Genomic DNA, 6,000 nt, shown 5'->3' on the forward strand with positions numbered 1-6,000 from the left:
TTTAATTGTCATGTTTATTAAGCCCAGTGCTTTTGTTTTTTTTAATGCACTGCAGGTTTGTACTGTGGGTTGAGGGGATTGAAATTTCATCTGTGCTGTATGTTTGACATGGAGCATATTTGACAAATAAAGCCTACCTATGGTATAGATTGGTATGGATTCTAATATGCCCAATGTACATGTTACCTCACAACTTCAATTTCAATTCAATTTGATAATAGAACTCAGAAATGAAAACTTCAGTAGCTCCAGTTAAAATCCAATATGACTGCACTGTGCATCAACAGTAACATTTAAGCTGTAACTTCTGTGTCTATCAGTGACATATTTTGTGTAATTAATTCAAGCATTAAGCATTTTGGAATTTCTATCTTTGAACATGTTGTTGTGTTATTTTTGCATGCAAACTATCACATTGTGTTCTGTTATCGCCTTGCGTCAGCCAACACAAAAAAAATACTGCTGGAGGTGTTCATGTTACTTTTCCAACTTCTTCCAACCTGTAACTGGAACTGTTAACACAGGTTTAATGTCATTCCCAGCTCCGAGATCCAAGTTCTGAGCTAAATGGAACGTACCATTAGGGTTCCTAAAAGCTGCAGTATTGTGGCAAAAGGCTTCATTTCACTAGATTCCACGATTCCACAAATGATATGATAACCTAACAAACCATGAATGCTAAGAAAGGAAGCCCAAAGAAGATATATTATTCAGCTTTTGATCAGTAAATTGGGTTTTATAATTGGGTCCTATTATCTCAGGAAACAATGTTGGTTTTTGTGAGTCATGTTCTCAGGGTGAACAGATAACGACATCAATGGGTCAAGATTAAAAAAAAAAAAAAAAAAAACAACAACAACTAGAAATTACTTGTCAGAAAGAAAACAGAAGCGTTAAAAAAGTATGGTTGTTGTCTGCTTGTCCAAGATCTGTTTATTCATGGCTGTTTGCATGATCCTCATAACATAAATGAAAAAAAGGCTGAATAGCATTTGATTGAACTTTGGAGGCCCTTTTCACAGCGCCAGTGTGCCTCAAATGAAAACTAGGGCAAGAGAGGGGTGCATTTGAAAGATTTTGTTGAACAACTTGAAAACACTAAAGGTCAGAGAGGGGTGAATCCTTTCCTGGAACTGTAACATAGACAAGCACACAAGAATGACTATTGCGTTGGCCTAGTGATGCTTCACAATGGAGATGATAAAAGCCATTCCTGAATTATTTATACAATTTCCAATTTATACCATTTAGATTCACTCAGTTGGCTGAGGGGGGGAAATAGGCAGAGGAAGTGAACAAATATTGCCCTCTCATCCTTCACGAACAACTGCTGAGTAATGTTGTTAACCCCCAACTGCTGCAGACTGTATTTGTCTGTATTAGTATTTGACAAACTGTGAGCGCATATGTACTGTTTGTATAGTACATATGTAGGGAATAAAACGTAACTTGAACAACTAACTCGTCTTTTTAAGTTTACAATAACATAACATGTCTGTGGAGTTAAGCACTGTTTGTGTTAAAAAGGAAAAAGTACTGCTGATTTAAAGTATGGAAATCTGTCTCCTGTGTAAAGATTTGACGATGACAAAGATTTCTTAATGCGTGTAACCTCTGCTATCGTGTAAGTGTGAGAAGAAGTGAACTACATAGTGCTGCGGACACTGCCTTTTTTTTAAATCTATTTTCCAAGGCAAACATTGAGCAATGAAATTGACTGATAAAAGACTGTGAATAAGGCATAATGGCATTCTGTTTATCATAAGAAAATACCAAAACATGTCCAGGACAAGATTAATACAGAGAAAGAGGTGTCCCTTTGTCTTAATGTGGCACAAAAATCAACACAACAAAAAACTCATCACATCAGCTTAAATTATTATTACAATAGCAGAAGATAAAGGTGTTTTTTTTAAAGGTCAGATTATTGTTGTTACTGTATCTTTACAATGTGTGTTTTTTTATTCTTATCTAACTCTTTTTTTCAAGTGTACAGATGAGGCTACTGTTTTACTGCATTATTATTCTCTTTTTCTAAACTATGCTTCTACAGTACCCTGTGATATTTAAATAGATATATTTATTATTATATATTTAAAATGCGCAGTAGCAACTGTAGTTGTACGTGTTCAATGAATTATCTGGAGAATAACAAATCATCAGTCATACTTTTGCTCCTACTGTGAAGGGGGAAAGTTTTTTTAGTGATCATTTGGCCTTTATATGTTTTAATATACAAGCAGGATGTCATTTCCACAAACAAAAAGCGATAAAGTGGTTGCTGCTTAAGAATTTAAAATGCATTAATATTTGATAGTGGATAATAAGTCATACCCTTACTTAAACCAACAAGAAAAAGACACATTTTCCCCAGTGATATATCAGAGGACCATGAACAGAACCCTGGGGAACTCCTTCATGTAATGGTATTAGTAAAAAAAAGAAAAAAAGAGGGAATAAGAGATGGACTACAATCATAGGCCTGTCATCATCATCCTCACCAACTCTTTTTCATTGCCTGAAATAGAAATGAATTGACTTCACTGACTTCACTGTGAAGTTAGTTGTGGGGAAGTAATATAAGAATATTGATATGGGTAAACCTAATATGGGGGTGATCAGATATTCCCTCCTTGAGAGGAGATGCACATTATTAATACGTTTTTCGATACTATTATTATTTTTTAATCATGTTATTTATTATTTATGCCAATTAAAGCGTTATTGAGTTTTACATTTTGGAATAAAACTTCAGAAGTAAAGTCTTGAATTGTGTCCATCCAGAGAGCACACTGGGATGTGAAGCCTATATTCACATCAATCCACAATTGTATAGTCCACAACTACAGACACCATTAGCTGTGAATTGCTGTGACAAATTTGCCAGCCTCATTTCATGCATCACGGTAAATCACGAAATCGCATCAGCAATGACCACTATTTGCTATAACAGCCTTGAGAATGATTGCCTTGGAGGTTGGGGAGAAAAATGAGTTGTTAACTTCTCATTTGGCACTGGGCAGTGTGCTATTAATGCTTTCTGGCTGTGGGTGGACTGACTAGCATTCACAGACTCTGTGAGTCACTCTCGGACACAAGTCTCCAACTGCACGACAAGCTTTTTACTGCATCTGAGTAGGGTAAAAAATGAGTACTGTGAGCGGCACAAAGGCACATCCTTTTTGTGTTTGTGTGTCTGTGTGTGTGCGTTTGTGTGCCTGAGGGAGACTGAGAGTGAAGGAGGAAGATTTCCCTTAATACTTTCCAAATAAAGCAATCAATTAGCAGAATACCTCTGGTTCTAAATAAAGGGGATCATCTCCTAATTTAATAGGGATGCATCCTGGGATACATTGTTGATTTAATCTTCTGTCTCCATTAAACCCTCATAAAAGCTTCACTAAGTAAAGTCTGATCTATGTTGTTTATTCAAAACGATTAAATCCATACTGATATTGCATTAAGAATTTAAAGCCTGGCTGTAGGAAGTGATAAAGAATTCAAACAGAATAAGCAGTGAAAGGATATGCAACGTGCTAATGAGATCATTCAATACATTGCAAATAATTCATCCTGCCTGAATATATGTATCACAATTGCCATTGCCAATGAAGCTGAAGCTCTGAAATGCAATCATTGAAAATATGAACTGCTGTGGCTGCACCTGTATTTCAATATGCAACAGTATCATTCAACCTTGCCTAAGTGCTGGAAAGGAATTCTAAATGAAACAGAAGCAGGAGGTCTTCCCGAGGTGGGGTAATTTGATTTATCTTTTATTATTTTTCCCTCCTCCGGTCGGGTGTTTCTTCTCTGAAACAGGATATGTGATAAATATTGATGTCCCTTACAGGAAAATGCAGCCAGGCAAGTATGAGAGATGCAGGCCTGTGGCTTATCTATGGGTTTTCCTTTGGAGAGCGTGGAAGTGTGTGTAAACTGACCCCCTGTACCCACCATAAGCCTGAGCCTCAGAAGAGGTTTGCCTGTCTAAAAGCTCTTCCTGAGGCTTGTTAGCACACACTCACTCCCCCCCTGTCCCCTTTGTCCTCCTGTCTCTGACTTTCTGTCAATCCTGCGTTGCTATGTCCTCCCTCCTTCACCTTCCACCAGCTTCCCCTTCGGCTTCTCTTCACTGCTTTCAGTATCAGTACAAGCTTTCCTAGATTCTCCCTTCTAACAGTCTTTCTTTCCTCCTCTCCCTGTAGAGTTCGTTGAGACAAGAGAGAGAGATGAACAGAGAATTAATAACAAGACAGCAGTAAAGATAAAAGAAATGCAGCCTAACCAGCCTGCAGTGCTGATCAAAAATAGCAACATCAACTTTGCGTCATGCTTTCAACTGACAAAGTGAAAAAAAAAGTTAAACAAACACAAATTCTCATCAATATATCATTAGCATTATATATTCCTGAAGAAAAGACTGATAAACAAGCCAAGAAAGGGAAGTAAGACATAAATTATTCAGATATTTGAACCTCTCCCTCTGCACACATTCATTTGATCTGCACGACAGCCATTTCAAATCGCTATCTGGAAACCTGTTCACACGTCAGAGCTGTTGTCAGGAGGACCCATCAGGTAATCCGGCAAAATCAACATGGAGGAAAGCTGCAATTTCTCTCTCCACTCAACTTCATCTGAGGAGGTCTCAGGGGAATATGGTGTGCAGAAATGCATCCAAAAAAGAAATCCAAGTACCACTTCGTAACATTAAACCTTCATATATGCACATAAAAGATACACATTCTGCAAAGAGAACCCCTATACGTTTCCTCAAAAAAAAAAAGGCAGCAGACATGTAAATATACATTTGCATGTTAAATTCAGCTAGTCCTAAAGTGTGCTTACATTCAGATTTTCAATGTGCTCCTATTCTTGACAGAGCACCTTTCTGTCAGTGCCAACGAATGGGCAAAACCAACACTCACTGTCAGGTAGACCATGCAAAGTTGTCTCTGAGGGATAGGGGCTGAAAATAACAGCAGATCAATAGCAAGTACCAAGTGGAGCATTTTTCCCTCCAGCCCCTGACAGCATGAGCAACACTGCTGGTGTCGGCACACATTTCTGTTCCCTGCTTCTTTCCCCTTTTTCACACACTCTCTCTCTCCCTCTTTCAGCCAGCCCATCCTCTTTTCCTCCCTCTCTCTGTGTCCTAAATAGCCCGCTCTGCTTCATTTAACTGCTCCCCTATCCCATAATGTGTACTGCTTGCACCTGTCAATATGTTATGAGGAGTAAATCAGGTAGGAAGTGCAAGAAAAGGAGACGGCTATACTGAAAGAGAACAAGAGGGTGACAGGGAAGGGATATTCTTACCAGAGCTGTAAGGAAGGGAATCCAGAAATTGCTTGCTTCATTCCACGGTGGCTGCTCATTAAATCCAAGATTCTGGGGAAAGGATTGAAGATTCCATCCAGATGCTGCCCCAAGAGGAGAAAAATTAGACTCTTTAATGGGATTTTTTTAATTTTTTTTTTTTTTTAAGAGTGTTGTTAAAAATTGTGGTAAATATGCATAAGGAGAGAGATCTGTTATCCAAGTCCCGAGCACTTCATGAGTCCTTTCCCGTCAGCTGCGGAAGCCACATGTGCACCCACAGTGACACATGTGGTTTGAGCACATGCACACATTCACACACGCACACACATAAAGGGAGGGTGGATCCTCTGCTATAGGCTCAGCTAGGCTGGAAGATTGAGGGAGAATGAAGGAGGGATGGAGACAGGGAGGAAGAGAGGCATAGCAAAAGGGAGGGGATGTGGAGAAGGGTAAGGTGGAGGGAGGAGCCGCAGTATGTGATGAGAGATTGAGAGAGGAGGGGGAGGAGGGAGTCTCGCCATCTCTCCTTACTTGTGCCTCAATGTGAACTGCAGTCAGATCTGCACAAACCTGGAAGTTCATGAAATTATCTCACCATATCTTCAACTGAAAAGACTGCAGGTACTTTTAAGAGCTAAGTACAGGTATGGAGGTATGCAAGCATTTGTGTTCGTA

The 6,000-nt window shown here is 39.0% G+C and overlaps 1 protein-coding gene across 1 annotated transcript in view; it reads right to left on the reverse strand.

Annotated features, from left to right (window-relative positions):
• The window catches only part of lingo1a (leucine rich repeat and Ig domain containing 1a), a 131,542-nt gene extending 125,765 nt beyond the window's left edge, over positions 1–5,777 (reverse strand). Inside the window, exon 1 of the mRNA XM_079346486.1 lies at positions 5,323–5,777. The gene's annotated coding sequence lies outside the window, so the exon portion shown is untranslated. The remainder of the gene's footprint in view (positions 1–5,322) is intronic.
• Positions 5,778–6,000: the final 223 nt, after the last annotated feature.

The sequence above is a fragment of the Symphodus melops genome, assembly GCF_947650265.1.
Source record: "Symphodus melops genome assembly, chromosome: 6".
Classification (NCBI taxonomy): domain Eukaryota; kingdom Metazoa; phylum Chordata; class Actinopteri; order Labriformes; family Labridae; genus Symphodus; species Symphodus melops.